The sequence below is a fragment of the Cupressus sempervirens genome, chromosome 2 (assembly GCF_028749045.1).
Source record: "Cupressus sempervirens isolate cs-2001-9-10 chromosome 2, ASM2874904v1, whole genome shotgun sequence".
Classification (NCBI taxonomy): Eukaryota; Viridiplantae; Streptophyta; class Pinopsida; order Cupressales; family Cupressaceae; genus Cupressus; species Cupressus sempervirens.
Window position 1 is genome coordinate 286,717,218 of NC_143119.1, and position 24,096 is coordinate 286,741,313.

The window sequence follows — 24,096 nt, forward strand, 5'->3', positions numbered from 1 at the left end:
GTAAACTGCCCATAACTCATCCAAAACTTAACATCTCTTTTAGTGATCTTAGACATATGTACCTGGTGTTTGTACTACCTTTATCTAATCCCACATAACTTCATGTTCTTCAAGTGAAGCTTGTTGAACAAAAAATTCAAGTTGTTATATGTTTCTCTGCATTATACTTAGTCAATTTTCTAAGTATACCAAATCTAAACTTATCCTTAAGTTTTGCCATCTCAAAATAAGTAATATGTTTCCATAATGACAACCCTATCAACTAACCTTGGCAATATGTCCAAAAATATCCCCATCTTTCATTGATGGTGACATGTGAAAAATTGGTGAAGTATGAAAAAATCTTCAAAATTACAAAACTCTTAAAATTTGTGAAGTGTTCACATGGCCATTTCAAAATTCAAAATTGTGGATCCAAATTGTATCATCTCATATAAACTACCATCTCATATAAATTATGCTCCACCTTAGATTATACTTTATCTAACTTATGAATCCTCCTTTATAATATGTTTTAATATGCATATGCAATGTATAATTACAATATTTCTTACCCATCATTCCCCTTTCTTACATCAATGACAAAGGTGAGTCAAAAATTATGTACATTTGAAAACTTTGGTGCCTTCTTCTTCTAATTTATTGATGAATGTGTGTCCTAGAGTATGATATGGTAAAAAAAAAATTGTCTTCAAATATTTGAATTCTTCATTCCATGAAGTCTTAACTACTTCAGAAATCCTGATAACTCCACACAATCTATAGGCTTCTTATTCAACTACCTTAAGGTCGATATAAGAAAACTTCTCACAAGATGATTTTACTTCCAAAAGTGTGTCCAACTACTTTTGTATCAAATACAACTTTGTGTCAAATGATCTCTAAGAAGATTGAATAATTTTTAATATTGTTTCCTTATCACGTTCCAACATTCTAAGATTTTCATTTTCTTTACCAATCCTTTGATCTAACTCAATGAATTTCATATCATAGTTCTTTGATTCTTCAATCATCTTTTTATTCTCCTTTCTTTGTCTTTAATAACAATGTTGGAGGAAAAGTTGTGCTTATGTGCTATGGCAAAACAAACATACAATTTCTTTTCCTTTGAGATTCATCTTCTCATTTCTTTGATGCATATATCAAGTACAATCATATCACACTTAAAGTTGTCACAGACTATACTAAAAAGTTTGGCATCATGATCTGGTTTAACTTTAATTTTTACTGCATTTTCAAGAGTTGAATAATAACTATCAAACTCTTCAATTACCTTATATGCCATCTTAATATTTTTCTTAGTGTTTTGTACATAAAAAGGTGAAGTTTTTTGTAATTTCTCAATAGTCAACTCTAGCAACTTTTGTCCTTTTACCTAATTTCTCTACCATCTTTCTTGTTGAAAAAGTAGATAATTGAATGTACTTATGAATATCCATATCTTGAGTGATCATAGTAGTAATATCTTTTGGAAAATTGGAAATCAATGCTTCAAATGGTGATTTTGAAGTATTGTATGTATCCTTACCAGTCTCCTTTGTAGGGGTCTTCAAGACTGAAATCTAAGTGTTTGTACTAACTTCCTATGATCTCTATCATAATTCCTATGTCCTCTTCTCTAACTCAAATCAATGCTCTTTGATTGTAACTAATATATCCTTTTTTACATCATGTTTCTTTTGTTCAGACAATCTAGTTGTTATAGCCTCAAGATTATATTGCAAAGTGACAATACTTGGTTGTGACCTAGTCAATTAGGGTAACATAGGTGTCTCCTTACCTCACAAAATGGTTTTCTCCTTCTTGTGCTCCTTATCTTCTATCATAAAATCTTGGTCATCATTATTGTAATCTTCTACATTACATATGACCAATTGCCAACAATGAAATCTAATTTATTCTTGAATGGATCCTTTAATGTATCAAATATATGTTGGAAATCTAATAAGGAAAGTGACACATGGGGAGGCGGGGGGGTCCGACATGGTTGAATCGAGATTTATAAAACTTTTCACACTTCAAATATGAAACATATTTGATGTCTTCACATAAACCCTCATTTCAACATTAACCTCATATCAATGTAATCATTTACTTCAACATAACAATAGATCTAACTTTTAATTGCATGAATGAAAAATCATAAACACATTAACACAAAGATTTGGTAATGCATAAACCCTCCAAGATGAAGGTAAAACTTCAATGGGGATGACACCCACAAAATTTTCACTACTATACCAATAAATTTATTCTTGTTAAGGCTACAATGTTTTTATCACTTCTGATGATCTACCCTGTGAGGGATCTTCCCTGTCAAAGGCTTACAAGATTTTTAGGTCCTAGCTTTATTAGAAGATTTTACATCATAGCTAAGTAAGTACTCTGTTAGGAGATTTACAAAAGCCTATTAAAGCATTTATTTTAAGATATTTAAACCTTGAAACACCTATTAGAATGTATTAGTACATAATTCATTGGTTTGCACTACAATGTTGATATTATATCTCCTCTATGTAATGTATTATCACCTTATTGTGATTGATCTTCTTTATCTCTGCTTAAAATTGTTCATTGCACTGCTCAGTCGGTTCTACCTAATTCACCTCAAAAACTTTTCATGTAACCAAAATCTTAATCATATATGTTCCATACACACTAACACACACAAACTAGGTCATAAGCCTTCCTTAAATAACTATTTGGGCGAACCTTATAGAGCCCAATCAATGATCTAGATTCATTTCTTTTTCCACTCATTCCTTGCAATTTTCTGAATGGTGGATTGCCTCACATAGGGATTAATGACTCTCTGTTGGATGCATATTCAACTCCTTGATTACCTCCTCAATCTGCAAAATACACTTCAAGCTTGACAAAAACTATTTACATAGGATTTTATGCCATTCCAAACAAATATGTAAAATTGTCTTGCTCGACACTTATACCATACTGACACTCAGCATAAAATATTTCATCATGATGTCCCTCAAGCTTAATTATACCAGGCATATATTGAATCGCTTGACCTCTACATCACTCAGCTTCAATTATTTTCTTTGAAAAATTGGCAATCTCTAGAGTACTTGGTGACCTCTAGCTTGCTCAATAATAACTACTACTCAACACTTAACTTGGAATATATAAAATTCTTCAATACATGATTCAACCTAAATAGATGGAATATATAAAATTCTTCAATACATGATTCAACCTAAATAGGATGGCTTGATCACAGTGATGATCAAATAACCTTGTCTTGTGAATGACTAAGTGTTTGACACTAATAGACAACTTTTCCATAGGGATCAACAATATCCCCCTTTGACATTAGTGAAAAAAACACTTTGTCATGATTTAAAAATTTTCATTACAAAACTAAAACATAAGTACTCCCCCTTAGGATACAATCCATACCTTGACTCAGTAAACACTACACACATGTTTGAATCTATGCTTGGTATATAATCTTCAAAATCTTCAAAACTCCCCTTGATCATCAATACATTTCCCCCTTGGTTTTGTCACTCATGGTTGTTGGGGTGTAGGGGTCAAACCAAACTTATCCAAAAATGGTTCATTGATTTATAAAATGTTACTTAATGTACTATCCTAGATAGTTCATATAGATTCAATAACATGAATCTCAATCTCCAATTTTGCTACTAGATTCATCGAACTATTTGCAAATGATAGATTTGGATCTATTTTGACCAAATCTTTTGCATTCTTCCAATGCATCTATATAACCTCAAGATAAGGTGTCATCATGGCTTGTATAGAGATTGGTTTGGCTCTTATTCTATTGTACTCTACAATTAATTATGTGAGCCTTCCCTATTGAAAATTAAGCCTAGATAAGTGGACCACAATAAAAATGGTGTCCATTGTTCTAAATTATTCACAAGATTTGACAACTCTACCTATTTGACAATAATTTCTTTTGTAACCATCTCCATTACTCTCTTCTCAATTTTTCTTTTTGACCATTTCATTAATCTTTCATTTGCATCTATTTCTAGGTCATTTATTCTTTCTACAATCTGAATTAATTTCTTAACAATGGGAGCATTGTCATCTAGATTATCAATAATGAATGAATCAAGGAATATGTCCTTAATATCATACAAGACCTATTTTGTGCTTTTTTATGTTGATTTTCTCTTCTCATCACAGGTTACCTAGCCTTCCTATAAAATAATTCAGCCAATATCTTCATTTGATCTTCTATCAAGATTGACTAGTCCCAATAAGGTATTACAATGTCCTTGTCAAGCGTAATAGGTTTAGCTTGAAAATCAATTGGGGATCGTACTCTTTTTCTTCTTGATCTTCTTATTAGGAGTATTAGATATTGGCATTGGTACCTATAAACTTTGTTTTTGTAGCTCCATACTCGGTCTCTAAGTCTCAACATTTGCTTCCTTGGCATTCTTAATCTATTCATTTGATTTCTTCTCCTCTATAGATGTGAGTTCAAGTATAGAACTCAGATGTCCTACCTTCTTTGCTTCTTCAATTTGAGGTAGTGAGGCTTGTGGCCTTTCCTTTCAAGTAGTAGATTTCTCTACTAAATCATTTTAACCTTCAACTTTTGTTATCCTTCTACATTTTTTTATAACATTTCCCTTTGTGGCTTCATCCTTCTTTGTAGTCTCTTTTGAGTGACCAACCAAATTTGTTGCTCAAAAATACTTGCATGTACATTATCCTAGGTGACATCTTGAATTGGTTTAGCAATAGGGGTAGATACAAGTTCAACCATTTGTGTTGCCACTTTTGTCTCAATCTTTGGATAATATTTTATTTGTACTAATACAAGGTTTGAGTCCAATAGTTGTGTAGGGAATGACAACCACAAATACTTGGTCTATACTTGGCTTAGTATATGTTGTTTTGACTCATTCATTACCTTAACTAGATTGGTGTCTGATACTTGATTAATTGTTACAATATTTTTCCTAACTTCAATCAATTATACTAGGTCATTAAATGCATCACCTAGGTTTAACATCTTCTCTAGTGTCAAGCTCAACTTGACCAACCTCTTTCTCTTCCTTATCCTTGTCATCCTCATCATTCAACATTAGGCCATATATCTTCTTCCACGTGATTTTACTAGCTTCAATAACATTTGCTATCTTCCTTTTCAACACCAAATAAGCTCTCCGCTTTTGTAAAAATTTGTTGGTGTATTCCCTCAAAGTTAAACTAATCTAACCTTTATTAAATTCAGGCATAATATGAACCAATGTGGCTTCCCTTATCTAGCTTTCACTAGTTAGAGCATGCTTCCACTTATTATCAACCTTATTATATAACTTCTTGGGAATTAGCTTTCCCAACTCTACAGGAGCATATTTGAAATTTATCATCATATCCATCACTATTTGTTCTATTAATAAAATGGATTCCTGATAAACTTGAAGTATTTCTAAGGTTATCACATACCTCATTAGTCTTATGAGGTTTCTTTTGTACTTGTTGCCAACTTTCAGTCTATCCCTTTTAAGTTTGTAGTTGTTGGCATTCATTGCAATTTTGTCCAATTGCTTGTCAAAATAGCCTTTAGGCAAGTCACTTCTCATCAAGTTTTCAAGACTCCCATTTTATGTCTTTTTTGAGTCTCCCTTGCTTCAATTTTCCTTATTTCCCCATGAGGGATTCTTTTCATTCCAATGCATTTAGAATGTAGGTGATTTAGGTTTGGTTGGGAATGGTTTGAGCATCTTCTTGATGAGAAGTGAGTCCTTGTTTCCATTACATTTCTCTTGCTCCAACATTCTCATTTCCTTTAGATTTTGAATCATTTGACTACCTATCTACCTTGGTGAACTTCATTAAGTAGGAACCCAAAGATTAGAGTCATGATAGTAATCATAGATATAATCTTGCTTGACTTATGATGAGAAGTTCTAGAAGAGTGAAAGTCATAGTGAAGAAAGTCTCGAGCTGAGGTCAAATCCATTTCCATGCAAAGAAACGAGTCTTTATGTCTTATGTTGCTCACCCAATGGAAATGAAACCATTTAGTTCTATTTTTGAATCCAATAAGGCTCATACTCCATTAAAACATTTTATGCATCAATGGGTCCCAAGCGTGATGTTGAAAAGGAATAAATTTGAGCATGTGATGGTGAATCCATGCTCAAAATTTCATCTTGAGGATACACAAGGTAACTAACCAAAATAAGATAAAATGCTTTAAAGTAGTTGTTCCATTGGAAAGTGTTAGTCTTAGAGGATTTTTCTGTCCTTCAGAAATATAGAAGGCTACTTCTCTAAAATATTAGAAAGATAAAGAACTATGCAAGTATACTATGAGAATATTCCACAGAGATGCTAGAAGATGCTTTTAGTAAAGCCAGTCGAAAAGGTGCATTCCCAAATTAAAGAAGATCAAGTGTTCATTCACTCAATGTAGAGAATAAGATGAAAGGCTCGAGGTATTGAACATTTATTGCTTGCACTATGATCGTAAATCAAAGGAAACATAAGCTTACAGAAAGATCGATCAATGCTTTCCCCTCCATATATAATTAGTTATCATGTGAATCCTTATTCAAGATCATGTAATAAACAAGGGATTTTCCGTTAAACTAAAATACCTTGGTTCAGTAAGTAGCTTTTCACACTAGTATATCATTTTAAGAAAGTAATTTGGTTTTTGGATTTGTAAATCCTTATATGCATAGAAATGGAAATTTTTAAATAAACTTTGATTATCAAATTTATTGGAAATGCTACCGTTATGATTGGTAGTTGTGTTTAATTTTGTTCGCATGGCACCAAAGTTTAGATTTTGGCATCTATTTGATCAGAATTGCCTCAAACTTGCTTCCTCATTATTTTAATGACTATTTATATAGCTATTGCCTCCTCTTTGAAAATATAAGAAAATTAAAATCAAAGCAATACGTTATGATCGACTCCTAGGCTTGGAAAGGGAATTGAAAGATTTCACTGATACTTCATTCAAATTTTAAGACTTAGGTGATCTTCATAGAAGGCTTAATTCTCAGCTGATCTACTCAATCACCCAAAAATTAAAGGAAAGCAGATTGGTGGAAGCTGTCAGATTTCCCATGGATGTGTAGGCTCTAGAACTAGTAAGAGAGTGTGTCAAGAGATGTACTCCAAAAAAAGAAAATCTTGTTTCCTAATCAGTCTATCCTTCTCTTGATAAATAAAGCCTTGATCAAATCTACATTCAACGTGCTAGTAAAGGAAGAATATTGTACTATTGATTTTGGGTCCTCTGCACCTATGTTGAACAAAAAGAAAACTTTGCGAAGAGTGGATATGCAGAGAACCTAGTTCCAAACACCTTGTTCAAAGAAGAGAAAAATGCTGAAAACTCTTTTTAGAACCAATTTGAAAAGAGAAATCATCAACATCCTAGCACTACTACTAAGATTGAAAAGAAAGAAAGAAATTTTGGATTTCATTGAACATCACTTCTTCTTGGTGCAAGCCATATGTGTTGAAGGACTGCTGATTGACTGGGCCAAAATCATATGTGATGAGTTTGCCTCATGGTTAAGTTCAACTAAGGCATTCAAGAAATTCTATATGTCCTCATATCTAATGTATGCCTTAGCCATGCATCACCTATGGTCAAGTCTTCCCAGAATCAAAGACTATGATAAGAATATGAGGGTGTATGAGTTATGCCCTCACCTTTAGTTGTAGAGAAGCTTTAAAGAGTACGTGAAAGTGAATGATGCCTTCACTATGAGATTGTGTCAGGAATTACAAGGCTTCCCTAAGTGAAGATTTTCACTAGAAGTTATTTTGGCTATAGCCCAGTTTAGAGTCTCTTTCATCCAATTCCTAAGCGTCTCCTACCTACAGATCGGTGCTTTTGATGGGTTTCCTAAAAGGCTCCCTAGGTACCTTGAGGACAAGGTTGTTCTTGTTGAACTATGGCAACAAATACTAGAAATAAACAACTTGTGTTCTAATATAAAGAAAATAGCTATAATTTCCTTCCCAATAGTAGTTGGACCCTATTCTCATGCTTCTAGATCTTATGCCTAGAATCAAGTTAAAATTTTTGAGATCAAGATCAAACTGGTTGATTATGAGGTACTCAGGCCTTAATATGACTTGGTGACTTTTGTGAGAGATCATTTGAAGCTAGAATATGCTCACATAATGTTAGAGACCTTGAATATTATTGGGTTGGATGTCATGATGAATACCAAACTAGGGAGAGGTATTGGTCTAGAGTAATAATTGATGAAATTAAGTTCTATAATGACTCTGTTGATGTTTCTGATATTGCAAATGATTTCTCTTATATGCATCCCCCCATCCTTCGAGCAGATCAAAGGAACTCCCATTGTTTCAACCCTACCTGAAGGTCTTATTATTGATACAATGGAGGTCCTAGTGCATGGGATCATCAAAGAGACAAATGTGTGGAGTGGACCAAGGTGAGAAAGAAAATAGTGGGAAGTATAGGCTCTACTAGTGGAGTAGCTTGTGGAACAGCTGAGTAAATTGTAGCTACCTATGCCACTATTGCCACTTCAACATTAGTAGGCCCAACCTAGTCCATTGGTTAGGGTGGAGATCAACCTCTAGAGAAGAATGTCTAGATTACCCCTACTTGTGGAGAAGGATCTTTCCTAGATAGAGGAAAAGTTGAGGATAAGGGGAAGGATAAAGAGAAAGAGCAAGAGAAATCAGTGGCCAAGCTATCCTCCCCTATCCAAGTCATCAATCTCGATGGTGACACCAATCCCATGGATGGTCAAGAGCAAGATGCATCCCAACATGATGATATCTTGGACCTCTCAATTACTAAAGTGAGTGTTATTCCCACAGCCACTCAGAGCAAGGAGACACCCCCAGTGGGAAGGAAGCTCTTCAATCCTTTAGCTCTTTAGTCAATGATAAATATCCTCTCAATTGAGTCATGGTTGGAAAAGACCATTGATCAAAAAAAGTAAAGATATGAGGAAGCTACCCCATCCAAGGACCTCATCACGCAAGCTGCTTCTTCTCAGCCATAATCAAAGAAAACAAAGAAGGTAAAGTATGTAGTAGTATTGGCCACTGATCCTTCTGTTGGCCATATATTGATAGAGATAGTACAACCTCATAAAGAGGGCAAGTTCCATGAGCTCACTGCAATGAATTTCATATCAGAATGATAAACATTGGTATTCCTATGCATGATTCCATGGTTAATATATGGAAATCAACCAATGAAATGATAGAGGAAAAAATAGAAGAATTAAGGGCAAAGAAAGAGGTATTCAAAGCCTCAAGTAAAGAACTAATGGGCTATATCAGAGCTATACTTGGGAGCACTTCTACTAGTACATTTGATCTAAGTGCAAAAGAGAACAATAACTTGCTTTTAAAGCTACAATAGAAAAGGCAATTCGGTCAAATTGTTCACTCATGGATTGATCAAATAAAGGCCCAAGGTCCTCCTCTCATCAAGAATATTGGAAATTTTTCATTAGATACTGGCAAGTTGAGGGAAGCAATGTCTAGTCATGAAACTACCATGCACAAAGTATCAAATAAACTAATAGAGCAATTGGCCTTGTTGTAAGAGGTGATTGATATGAAGAATAATGTTTCCATGACCCACAAGATCTTCAAAAAAAGTCAAGAACCATTGCTTCATTGGAAGAAATAATTGGAGTTCATAGTGGAAAGCTCTATAAGATCAACAAATGAGCTTAAGGATGCGCATGATTTAGTGCAGAAGGTCATTGAAGAGTTTTTGAAGACTTAAAGGTGTTTCATACAAAATCATATGTATCAAATGATGGTCAATTGGTGGACATCGAGTGAATGAAATCTAAATTCCTAGCATTTATTGATGAGGTGACTAATCCAATTAACTTCTAGGTGTTAAAGATCTAGAAGCTTTCATTAGAAGATTCTATCTTAAGGTGAGCATTAAAAAAGTTCCAATCAAAAGTCACAAGAGTGGAAGAGCTGACAGAGATGCATGACTACTTGATGATTCAAGCTGATAACATCATAATCCCAGGTGTTGATAAACTAGATAAAGTAATGGATGTAATCAAAGCATATAGAGCTAAGGCTGTGACCCGAAAGAAGGTTTGATGCTTTGATATTCTCTCAGACAATTGTCACTCTTTCTTCTCTTCTCAAGTTCTCTTCTATAGCCATTTTTGGCAGTAGGCTTAAACTCTGTAACAGACAATGACTAGTCAAGTCCTATTATTAGCTTCCTCTATTCAGAGATTCTCTACAATGTAATCATCAAATGTAACTAGCTCTTCTGGAGAGGCTTATATATGTAACTTTTTGTGAAATTAATAAGATTGACAGATTATTTTTTGGGCAAACTCGTTTAGCTAGGACTACTCTGTGTGACTCTGAGTCTGTATTTTAATTTTTTTGTTCATTTAGTTGTTGTACAATATTTAGGATGAATGTGTTGTAAGTGAAAACTAAAAGATTGCAAATAAACTTGGTTTTATTTCTTTCATCTTAGTGGATTGTAAGCTTTATTTTCCCCAATATAAGTATTACTTTATTCCTTTGTGTCGTGCTTGTTAGTTCATGTGTGTTTTATGGATTGTATGAGAAGCTCAGGATTTGATTAATGAAGTAGTTGAAAAGGGGACAATTTGGGTATTGTCAAATCTCTGTTATTCTAGCAATTCAAGCATTGATAAATTAATCACTCTCTCTCCTCTCATATTGTGGTCGATAGTTTTGCATGGTTTCAACCTTCCATCTAAGATAGAATAGATTGCATTTTAGGAGTTAGATTTGAAAGTCACCTAGATTTTTTGAATCTTTAAGCAATCTAGTTCTGCCTCTTTTTCTCTATAGTTAAGAGAATACCCCAAAAACTTAATGCAAATCTTGCATTTCAAGAGAGTTGTACCTTTCAATTTAGCGGTCATTGATAAATTACTACACTGACCCTTTCTATTGTTAGCTACTTTATTTTCCATTTATCATTGGACACATTAAGACTCATGGTATAAACCATTGAATTAAGGAAGACAAACTGTTAACCAATAGTTTTTGATGACTCTATTGGGGACATCCTTGCCTATCCTAAGTTTTTATTAGTAAGTTTTTATGTGGCTTTACTAGGATAACTTATTGATCCATCTCAATTTATTGAGTCATGCCTATTAGTTCATAAGGAAAAATGGTGTTTCCTCATAAAGGTCAAATGCCAATAATGTAACCCAAACTCAACCTCCACGATGAATAATAAGATATAATAAACCAGTTGAATACACTTTCCTAGAAAAATTGAAAATCCCTTGATAAGTATCAAAGAGTCAGCTTTGCACTAGAGAGAGAGGAAGCTAATGTTGAGTATTGGGAAAGTGTGTTGCAACAAAGAAGATTGAGACAATGACACCCATTGTAAACTAAGTCAATTCACCCTCGATCCTAAGTATACTAGAAATGCTCATGGAAAAGGGAAAGTTGATCCAATGTTTGAGGAATTAAATAAAGCTAATTTCTCAATATTAGAAGATCCTCTAAGAAGAGGGAGAACCTACACACGAGATCCATTATTTCAAGGTATCCATGGAGCTCTATTTCAGCCACTCCTTCCCATTTCTCGAAGACATAGTCATTCCTATTCCCCTCCTATCTTCCATATTTAGATCTCATTACTATATAATACTCTCACCTTGTATGGAGTGGTAGCCCCTACTGCCATCACCTTCCAACCAATACTAGTAATCCTTCCTGCTTTAATGGTTGTGTCCTAGGGTAATGTTATTGGTCCCCTTAGGCTTGTTGCTAATACTAACCTACCAAGAGCTTCTTGAAAGAACTTCCCCAAATTCAACAACAATGGGAAAGTCTCTGCTGATGAGCACATTGCTACTTTCTTTGCAACATGTAGCATTTTTTGTCCCTAGCATAAAGATGTAGTGGTAAGGATGTTCATAGAGGATCTTGTTGAAAATGCAGTTGATTGGTTTCAATATCTCTCAATGGGATGCATTACGACTTGGGATGACATGCAAAATTGATTCGAGGCACGCTATAAGAGTGCAAAAGATGAACATACTCTGTTGTCTCAACTTATAAATAAAAAAGGAATGTAGTATTCCCATAAGAGATTTCATTGCAAGGTTCAACAAATTGGTGAACCGAATCCCTACTATAAGTAGGCTGACTACATATAATCAAAAGATGTTTTTCATTAGTTTGATGCCTCTAGATATAAATTTTTAAATCAAAAGAGCACATGTGGAAAATCTTCAAGTTGCTTAGACCTTGGTGATAGAGTTGGAGGATGATCTGATAGTAGTGTTCTCACAAAAGTTTCCACCCATGTCCAAAGTTTTTACCTAAGGACAACCTTGTGAAGCATGGAAACAACCTCCAAGCTGTGGGACTTGAACTGTGAGGTTGAGTCTCCGGAGAAGGCTGACTTCCTTTTTTATTAGGGTGCACCTAACTACTCTTAGAGAGGAAAAGGGAGAAGGAATGCGTAGAAGCAAATCTACCTATTCTAACCTAGGGGGGTGATGCACCAAAATAGAGTGTTCAAACCAATCTCTGCCCATACATGCACTATTGAACCATAATGACACCAAAAGATATACACATCTAGACTTGCTTTAATCTAACAATCACATGCAGATCAGAAAATCCAAATGAATGACACAAGGAAATAGGGGATTCACTTATATACCATTCATAGGCCAAAAGAGATACAGTCATGCAAGATTGCAGATCTCTACAATACACCAATGAGAGGAAAATAGTTCTTGCACTTTACATCAATGGATGGATGAGATAAGGTAGAATGCCATATAGTTCAGAGACAAAGGGAATTTACACTGAAGTTGTAGAGCAATATCAGAGAAGTCAGAGAAGAGTCGACCAAAACAAATCTACAAAAATTGCCTTTATAGCTCAGGCATAACTGAGATGTCCTCTAACCGAATTTACTCCATAACTATTTCCATTAAGTCTTGATAAAGATCTGGAGAAAATTTGATCTGGGCACGGATTCAAATACAATGAAATCTAATATTCTGTCGAAACATGGCCCTAAGAAGACAGCAAACGGTGCCATTAAACAATTCTGACCAAGTAGATGGGTAGGATCAGAGGTGGTGGAGTGTAGCATTCACTCAAGAGTGGTTGGAATTGATCATGAAGATTAGATTGTGCAAGAAAACCTAATTTCCTTCGTTTCTAGCTCATGAATTAGTAAGGTCAAATAGCCAATAGAATACTGCAACAAAAAAGGTCCACGCAGGCCAATAGTCTTTTATTTTTCTGCCACCCCATAAAGTCTTCCCGAGCTTGACCACCAAACCAACTGACTGTGCCACCTCCTCAAGACCTTGACCGTGGTAGTCACATAACTACCAACCCTAACTGCTAATGCTAACTGTAGCGTTATCTCCCTAAGATCGCAAGGACACGTGTCCTTCAGGTACTTTCCCACAATGTTTAATTTCCTTACATCTTGTTAATGCAGAGAAGTGCCAGCCCTTGATCCTCTTTAAAACTATGGTGATCATAAATTTTGCATGACTGCATACCTAGCCAGTTGGACGGACCAATGAAACACTTCCTCTGCATTCTACCTCACCTGAAAACTACCATAGAAGACAAGATGTTTAATTTCCTTTTGAGAAGGGTGGGCCCATGATGTCACACACATGCCATGTGTCACAAAGGGGCTTGCCCATATTCCTTAAAACTCATGCACTTTCATATTGCGGGTAAGCGCTGATCGTCGATCTACAGAAGATTGACGATCACGAAAGATTTGTATTTATACCACGCTTTCCATTAAAGCTTTTGGGCCCACGAACTACTCAACATCTGACTCAGCCTGATCCACCCCCATCTGGCATCACCCTTTGGTATATGGAACCAACTTGACCCCACAAGGACACGTGGCAGTGAGGTGCTTGCCTGCATTACTTAACATCCTTGCACTTTCATGATGCGAGCATGCACCAGCCATTGATCTTGGGAGATCTGACGATGTTCATAACATGTGCCCTCTGAACCTGCATGAATATCCTTTATGAAATCACTAGGACATGTGTCACCAAGGCGCTTGCCCACATTATCAGAAAGTCTGACAAAAGACAAAATGCATGAAAGTGGGCACCAATCAAACTGCTAGCTCACCTCTGTTCTCCCCTTTGCAAACCACAAGAAGAACATGGACCCACCTGCCATGCATCACAAAGGGGCTTCCCTACATTATTTAATTACCTCACATCTCCATATTTCCAAGAAGTGTCAATCGTTGATTGCTAAAGATCTGATGGTGTGAAAAGTTACGGGCCAGCAGAAATAAATTAAGAAATATATGGGCTATAATAAGGTTTTTTACTCATTTATTTTTGTATCTCCATGGCATTAAAATAATACTAAAGATGGGAAGTGACCGTTGGATGGGCTCAGGCATTCGAATTCAAATTTTGGCGAGAGGCAAAATAGGTAACAAGTAATCAAAAAATGGAAGAGAGAGCTTCAAAGTGGAACTTTGACAAACTCTGATGTTGGTACAACCAATAACACAGAAGAAATGCTACAAAAATTATTAAATGAGATGATTTCCATGAAAAAGAAAAAGGGTAAAATAGTTCCTTCTTTCCAACAACCTTACCAGGACATCCCTAAAAGGAAACATGAAGGGAAACCCTTACAATTACCGTACGCTCAACAAAATCTTTCCAGAGAGGTAGCTCCTAAGAAGAAAAATATGTGCATATTTCACTTAAGAGAAGATCACAACGACGACTCTTGTCTAGAGATGAATATATACAAGTAGCTTAGTGCTAGTAATGAGCTAATAGTGGAATATTTTGAAAGTGAAGATAATTTTGCTCCCTCTGGTGACTCTAGAACATTTTTCTTGGAGTATGAATTAGATTCAAAATTAGGAGATGATTTCTTTGCCACCTTGGATGGAGTACAAATGACTATAGCAACAAGAATTCAAAGAGATAAGAATCTGATGAACTCAATTTTTGCTTGAAACACAACTCTTGGCTCTTCACTAGCTATGTCTAGTGCATCTACTTCTTCTTGGAGGAAAGAAAAAGAAAAATTTGAGCCAAATGATAAGCCTCATCCCTCATTTGATATCCTTCAATATTGCAAAGATGCTTATATCCAATTTCTCCCCTTGATTACTTGAAAACTTATCCCGCTGAATTGAAAAAACTAGTAGATTATTGCAAAGGCAAAGCTAATTGTAAAACTCACCTTAATGTCAATACTACTATTAGCAATGACCAACCTCATTTCAGTAATGGGCCTCCTACTGATGAAGAACCAATCCTACCTATGCTATTTAAAGAAGAAGAGACCTAAATTTTAGCTACCTCTCCTAGCCAAAAACCCGATCCGTTTTACGTGTCCTTATACATAAATGGTCACAAATTGAGTAATTATATAATTGACTTCAAAGCCTCTAACAATGTCATACATTCTACTATTGCTTACACCCTAGGGTTACCTCTAACTAAGACCTTTAGACATTGTTATTCCATGGATGCAAAAAAAGTTTCCCTTTTAGGTCAAGTAAAAGATGCACAAGTAGCCTTAGCGCACATCCTACAAAGAGAATGAAATTAACCATCTTGGTAGCTAATATCCATGCTAGTTATGCTATACTTTTGAGTAGGAGCTTCTGTAGAGATATGGGAGGGAAATTAAACTAGATTGGTCTCATGCCATAATCCCTGTTGGCAATAAAAGGATTAAGCTAGAACCTGAGGAAAAAGATAAATTTACTATTATGAAATCTGATGATCCCAAGGCCCAAATTTTATAGCAAGAAATGGAGTTTGGGAACTATATGACATTCTCTAACATCAACACTTCAAAAGAACAATCATATCCTCCTAATGATAAAAAAATTTGGACCTTAGAATTTGATGGGAGTTTTTCTATTGCTAGATCTAGAGTAGGTGTGGTGCTCATTTCCCCTAATGGAGATCTAGAACAACATGCATATAAGCTAAAATTCAAGAACACAAATAATATTGCATAATACAAAGCATTGTTGTTGGGTATCACTATTGCAAAGAAAAGAGGGGTGAAAATCCTAAAAGCCTAAGGAGATACAAAGCTCATAGTGAAGCAAGTCTGAGGACAATATACTATGAAGAACACAAGACTTCAAAACTATAGGAACAAGGTTTGGGACAAAATTGAAGACCTAGATGCCTTTTCAATACAAGTCATTCCTAGGGAACATATAGTGAGGGTAGATATGTTGCTGGCTCCTCTTCTCTTCTGCTTCCACATCTAGAATTCAAATATAATCAATACAAAGTTGAAGTTTGCTTCAAACCTAATGTGCCTGACAATGGTGAATCATGGCAAGTCTTCACCAACGATAAATAAATCCAATGTTTTCTAGAAGGGTTCAAACATTTCAAAGGCCAATACTTTGAAGGAAGCAAAAATCCTATCAAGAGTTTTCTTTTGAAAGAAAGAAATATTTGGAGCTTGGTGCTGAGCAGCTTAAAGGGAACAAAATTCCTAGACACCTTGTTTCTCTAGAAAAGTTGTTTGATAGACATGATGGATATATCAGAAGGGACAGGAGCAGGAAAGGTGAACCTCTGGAGATTTGAGGGGATGAATATAGGCACTGAGTCCAAACCTAAGATGATTAATATTAGTAGTATTTTCTCAAAAAAAAAGAGGACTAGGAAGAAAGTCTTGCTTTTTGAATACCAAGATGTATTTACATAGGGATATGATGATTTGAAAACTTTCAAGAATGGCGTGTTTAAACACAAGATTCCCATTAAGACTAAAGCAACCCCTTTTAGATAGAAGCAACACAATTATAACCCAATGATCTTAGATGCCATCTTTAGAGAAGTCCACAAGATGCTAGAAGCAAGGATCATATATCCTATATACCATTCAACTTGGATAGATAACAATGTCCTTGTCTAGAAAAAGATTGGGCAAATCAAGCCTCTTTGAAAGATAATTATGCTTTACCTAACAAGGGTCATCTACTACAGACAATGACTGATATAAGATGATGTCCATGTTGCATGGTTTCTCAAACTTCAATCAAACTGAAGTAGATCCGTATGATCAATTTAAACAATGTTCACCACCCCTTGGAGAACTTTTGCCTATAATAGAATGCCTTTTGGGCTGATCAATGCTAGATCCACCTTTCAAAGAGCCATGAATTCATCTTTCTCTAATCTCAAGGATAATATTATTGTTATATATTTAGACAATCTAACAATCTCTCCAAGAAAAGAGAAAGTCATTTGAAGGACCTGGAGAAAGTACTAAGGCAATGCAATGTAGGGAACATGGAATCTCCCTTAGCCCCAAGAAGTTTGTCTTTTATGTCATTGAAGGTAGATTGCTTGGTCACATAGTTTCTCAAGAAGGTATGAAGATTGATCCTGAGTGTGTCAGAGCTATCTAGTAGTTAAATTTATTGACAAGAAAATCTAGAATCAAGTCCTTCTTTGGACAAGTGAATTTCTTGAGATGCTTTGTTCTCGATTTCTCCAAAATTACCAAGTGCATAATCAACATGACAAAGGGTAGCCAAGTATTCAAGTGTAATAATTTTGGAAGGAAAGCTTTTGATAAAGTCAAGGACACCATAGCTAAAGCTCCTATCCTAGTTCACCTAGATTATACCAAACAGTTCATACTGTATTGTTATGCATCAACCCATACATTATCTGCCATACTTATGTAGGAAAATAGGGAGGGTATTCAAGAACCTATTGCTTTCATGAGAACCCCTCTCAAGGGGCATGAATTATGATATTCTCATCTAGAAGAGCATAAATACACAATGGTAAGAGCACTTAAGAATTTCAAGTTTTATGTCTTACATTCACGTTTTGTTGTCCATGTACCTGACTTAGCCATCAAGAGTATCTTGACCCAACAAGAGATAGGATTTAATACTATAGGAGCTTGGATAGCTAAAGTCCAAGAGTATGATATTGAATTGAAACCAACAAAGTTAGTATGAGGAAATGGCTTGTGCAAAGTATCTGCAAAAAATCAAGAGTCTACTCAAGAGGAAGGAACTTCAAGATCAAGGAACCTCGAGAGCATTAATGATAAGCCTCCAAGATCCTTGGTTTTCAAATATTGCTTATTTCCTCACTTATGGAGAATGTCTTAATGGACTGACATACAAGCAGAGAAGAGATCTCAGAACTAAATCCAACAAGTATGTCATCTATGATCAATTGTATAGAAGGGCAATCGATGGAACCTTCTTGAGATGTGTGGATAAACCTTAGTAGGAGAGATTGCTTTAGACATTCCATAATGAGGCTTGTGGTGGACATTTTTCTTCCACACTAACAACTTATAAGATTATGAGGTAGTACTACTACTGGTCTAGTATGCTCAAAGATCCTTATAAGTGGGTGGCCAAGTGTGACAAATGTAAGATGTTCTCTAGTAAACCTCAATTAGTTGTCCTACCATTGGAGCCAATAGTAATAGAAAGCCCCTTTCAGTAGTGGGGAATCAATTTCATTGGTCCAATTAATCCCCCTTCCTTTACTGGTCACTTACACATTATAACTACTACAAACTACACTAAATGGGTGGAACCTGAGCCCACCAAGAGAACCACATCTGAGATTGTTTGTGAGTTTGTCAAAGAAAGCATCCTGGTGAGATTTGGGGTACCACTAAAGCTTGTCATGGATAATGCACCCTATTTTTATTCTATAGAGATTGTAGAGTCCTATTATGATAACAACATCCACCTTATTCATTCCTCAGATTGCTTTCCTTAAAGGAATGGTCAAGCAAAATTGAGCAATCAAAACTTGATTAACATCATGAAGAAGTTGGTCTCTAAGAATTAGAAGGACTGGTACAAGAGGCTACATCAAGCTCTTTGGGTGGATAGCATGAAACTTAAGAAGGCCATCAAAAATTCCCTATTTTAGCTTGTATACAGAATCAAAGCTAGCCTTCCCCTACCATTGGAACTATCCATCTAAAAATTGCAACAAGTGACTGAGAACCTAGTATTTCATAACAGTTTGGAAAATTGAATCATGTACCTCACTAAGCTAGAAGAAGAGCATGAGAAATTGGTTGACTACATCACATAACATCGAAAGTATGTGAAGAGTTTCATGACAAGAAAGCTAGGCCAAGGAAATTTATGGAAGGCAAGATGGTTCTATTATGGGATAAGATGCATGAACCCAAATGTATTGCATTATAAGTTTGATTCTCTTTGGAAAGGCCCTTTTAGAATTGTGCAAGTAAATTAGAATAACTCATTTATTCTATCCTATCCCACTAGAGATATTCTACCATTGTCTTACAATGGCCAAGATCTAAAGCTTTATCAAATTCACAATTGAAAGTAGGTAACACCTGTAGTTATAGTTAGTCTAGGTAGGTTTTATCGTTGCTATCTTCCTTGCTTTGTTTTCTTGCTTTCCTAGGTTAGTGTTTATTTACATGGTGTACTTAGCTTAATTTTTTTGGCCCTCTATAGTTTTTCATTCCAGTTGTGCAAAACCAGAGATTCTGGGCCCCTTCTCAGACATTTGCAATGCCTAAGTCCCTAGTCAAAGCCAATTGTTGCCAAATTTCAATCTGTCCCATTTAATTTTGTAGTTGTTGGCATTAATTGAAATTTTGTCTATTTTCTTGTCAAAATAACCCCTAGGTGACTCATTTCTCATCAAGTTTCCAAGACTCCCACTTTGTGTCTTTTCTAGGCTTCCCTTGCTTCACTTTTCCTTATTTCTCCATGCAAGATTCTTGTCATTCCAATACATTTGGGGCTTTGGTGATTTAGGTTTGCTTGCAATATGGTTTGAGAATCTTCCCAATGAGAAGAGAGTCCTTATTTCTATGGCATTTCTCTTGCTCAAGCATTCTTGTTTCATTTAGATTTTGAATCATCCGACTAGCTATCCACCTTGGTGAACTTCATCAAGCAAGAACCCGAAGTTCAGAGTCACGATAGTAATCACAAATATAATAATGCTTGACTTATGATGAGAATTTCTAGAAGATTGAAAGTCACAACTAAGAAATTCTTGAGCCAAAGTTCCAAGGTCAAATCCATTTCTGTGCAAAGAAACGGGTTTGCATGTCATTTGTTGCTCACCCAATGGAAACAAAAATTTTTGGTTCTATTTCCAAAGCCAACAAGGCTCGTGCTCCATTCAAATATTTTATGCATCAATGGAACTCAGGTGTAATAATAAAAAGGAATAAATCTGAGCCCATGATGGTGAATCCATGCTCAAAATTTTATCTTGAGGATACACAAGGTAACTAACCAAAATAAGGGAAAATGCTTTAAAGTGGTTCTTCCTTGAAAAGTGTTAGTCTCTAAGAAATTTTCCATCCTTCAAAAATATAAAAGGCTACTTCTTCAAAAGACTAGAAAGATAAAGAACTATGAAAGTATATTATTAGAATATTCTATAGAGATGCTTCTATTAAAGTTAGTCATAAAGGTACATTCCTGACATAAAGAAGATCAAGTGTTCAATCACTTGATGTGGAGAATAAGAAGATGAAGTGCCTGAGGCATCGAATATTATTGCTTGCACTATGATCCCAAATCAAAGGAAAAGTAAGCTTATGAAAAGATTGATCAACACTTTCCCCTCTATATATAATGAGTTATCATGTGAATCCTTTTTCTAGATCATGAAGTAAACAAGGGACTTTCCACCAAACTAAAATCCCTTAGTTCAGTAAGTTGCTTTTCACACTATTATATCACTTTGGGAGAGTAATATGGTTTCTAGATTTGTGAATCCTTATACACATAGAAACAAAAAGCTTCAAATAGATATTGATTATCAAATTTATTGGAAATCCTACCATTATGGTTGTTGGTTGTGTTTAATTTTATTCATGTGGCACCGATGTTTAGATTTCAACATCTATTTGATTAGAATTGCTTTAAACTTGCTTCCTCATTGTTTTAATGGCTATTAATACAACAATTTCCCCCTCTTTGAAAACATAATCAAATGGCAATCAAAACAACTAGTTATGATCAAATCCTAGACTTGGAAAGTGATTTGAAAGCTCTCATTGATACTTTATTCATATTCTATGACTTAGGTGATCTCCATAGAAGGCTTATTCTCAACCCATCCACCCCATTACCTAAAAATTGAAGAAAAGTGGATTGGTGGAAGCCACTAGATTTCCAATGGTTGTGTAGGCTCTAGAATTAGTAAGAGAGTGTATCAAGAGATATAATCTAGAAATAAAGAAAATCCTTCTTCTTGATCAATCTATCCCTCTCTCGATAAATAAAGCCTTGATGCAATCTACATTTAGTGTGCTAGTAAAGGAAGAATACTACACTATTAATTTTGGGTCCTATGCATCTATGTTTAATGAAAAGAAGACTTTTTGAAGAGAGGATATGCAGAGAACCTAGTTCCAAACACCTCATTCAAAGAAGAACAAAATGCTAAAAACTCTTTTCAGAACCAATTTGAAAAGAGAAATTGTCAACATCTTGACACTATTGCTGAGATTGAAAGGAAAGGAAGAAATTCTAGATTTCATTAAACATTAGTTCTTCTTGGTGCAAGCCATATGTGTTAAAGGATTGCTAATCGACTGGGCCAAAATCATATGTGATGAGCTTGCCTTGTGGTTAAACTCAGCTAAAGCATTCAAGCAATTCTATATGTCCTCATATCTAATATATGCCTTAGCCATGCATCATCTATGATCAGGTCTTCCTAGAATCGAGGATTATGATGAGAATATGAGGGTATATGAGTTCTACCCTCACCTTCAGCTGTAGAGGAGCTTCAAAGAGTATGTGAAAGTGAATGATGCCTTCACCGTGAGATTGTGTCAGGAATTACAAGGCTACCTCGAGTGAAGATTTTCACCATAAGCTATTTTAGCTATAGCCGAATTGGATGCTCTTTCATCCAATTCCTAAACTTCTCCTACCTACAAATTGGTGCTTTTGATGGGCTTCCCAAAACACTCCCTAGAAAGCCTGAGGATAAGGTTGTTCTTGTTGAACTATGTAGACAAATACTAGAAGTGAACACCTTGTGTTCTAATGTAAATAAAATAGCCATAATTTTATTCCCAATAGTAGTTGGTGTAGACACCTAAAATTGTCCAAATCACGTGTCTTGACCAATTAAATAAATATTTATTATTTATTTAATTCCCTTACCTTTAATTAAATAAATTTTACATTTATTTAATTATGTTCACCCTTTCTTGATTTAAATAAACTAAGGTTTATTTAAATCCTAACCTATTCCCCTTGCATCCTAACCCATTCCCTTTAATTAAGTACTTCATTTACTTAATTAATCCCTTTCCTAATCCCACTTGGAATTAAATATTACATTTAATCCTATTTGAGCACATGGATCCTAAATTTAACCCTCACCCAACCTCACTTTCCTAACCTAACCCATCCTTCTATCCTAGGTCAATCCACTTATCCACTAATTAAACCTAGTTTCCCATCTAATCACATCCCTAATCATTTGCACAATCCTAATCAAAGGATTAGCAAACCCTAGTCACATGTGACATGTGACTCTTACACCTTTGTCCCCCTTCACATGTGAATCAAATGTGTCTCACACGTGTGAGGAAACATGATTTTGAGCCTGTCATCATGGTGCTAGTTTCATGAGATTTTGATGCTATTTAGATCTTTTTTTTCTTTTTCAAAGACCAAAATTTGTGTTAACCTTTTCATTGTAGGGTTGTTTCACGTTTGTCCTACATTTTCACTGCCATAACTTGTGTTTGCAGGGATATTTTGCTCACTAACCATATATTTCTTGCATGTTTTTGCTTTAATTTTGTTTTGGGAATGAACTTATATGCCTAAACACTTGTCTTTGAATGCATGATTAACACTCAAACTCAATCTTGAATGCACGATTAATTGAACAACACTTTTGTTTTGGAATGAATGATCACATAATCTTGCATGTCTAAGGATTAATGAACATTGCAATACACATTTCATTTTGGTGCTTAAAACGAACACTCACACAATCTTGAATGCCTAAGGGGAATTTGATTCTTTCCTTATCAAATTTGCTTATGTATACGCTCGATTTACTTTCTTGTTGATGAATCTACGTTTTCATTTACGTTGGCGACATTTCAAGTTGGAAAGAACATTGTATGTTTTAAACACATGTGTCTTCAAAGTAGATTACAAAACCTAAAGATTCATTGGAAAAGAACACTTGTCTGTTAAACCCTGAGGCCACTTACATATTCTCTCCCCTCGCACCTTCGGGTGGTCTTGGGTGCACAAGAAATAAGTAGTCTTGTTTTTCTTTTTTTAGGAGGCCTGCTTGGGGATTTCATCACCCCTTGGGATGACCTCAACTCTAGCATTCTGGTGGAGTATAAAAATTGGGAGGTGAGTCAAAAGACACCTCTCTTGGAAGCATAATATTGCCACTCTTGGCTAAGCCTCAAAGAAATTTATACTTTTGGGAAGTGAAGGAGGAGATTTGGGTTACTGTCTCCCCCTGGCTGTGTAGCAATATTTTCTTTCATCTATAGATTTGGGCCTCACATACCTTGCATATATCAAGGACGCCCTCTAGTCCATCCTTGTACATCCTAGTTGCAACCTTTTATAGGATTGTTGGTGTGCTTGACGTTCTTGAGTGTTTGAAACACACTTTCCTTGTACATATTTCCTTGTTTGATTTTGCATCTTAAACCTAAAAATCCAAAAACATCATAAAACATAAAACCTAAAAAAAAATCATAAAAGTTCAAAAATAAAATAAAAACTCAAAAGAAACAAAAACATGTCTTGGTCTAGGTCCTCTTAGTCAAGTTGTCCACATCAATTCCACATCACATCTTCTTTCCATCCAATTCATCACCCTCATCTATCTCTTGTCTTCATCATTCAAATCATTACTTGATGCCTTCATCATTTCCATTCATCCAAATCATGTCCTCGTCATTCAATCTAATTCCATAACCTTCATCCTAGTCATGATTCATCATCATCTAGATTTAATTTCCTCCGTCAATCTCATCATTCATCCTTAATCCAATCCTTCAAATCACCATTCTTCTAATCCAATCCCTTGT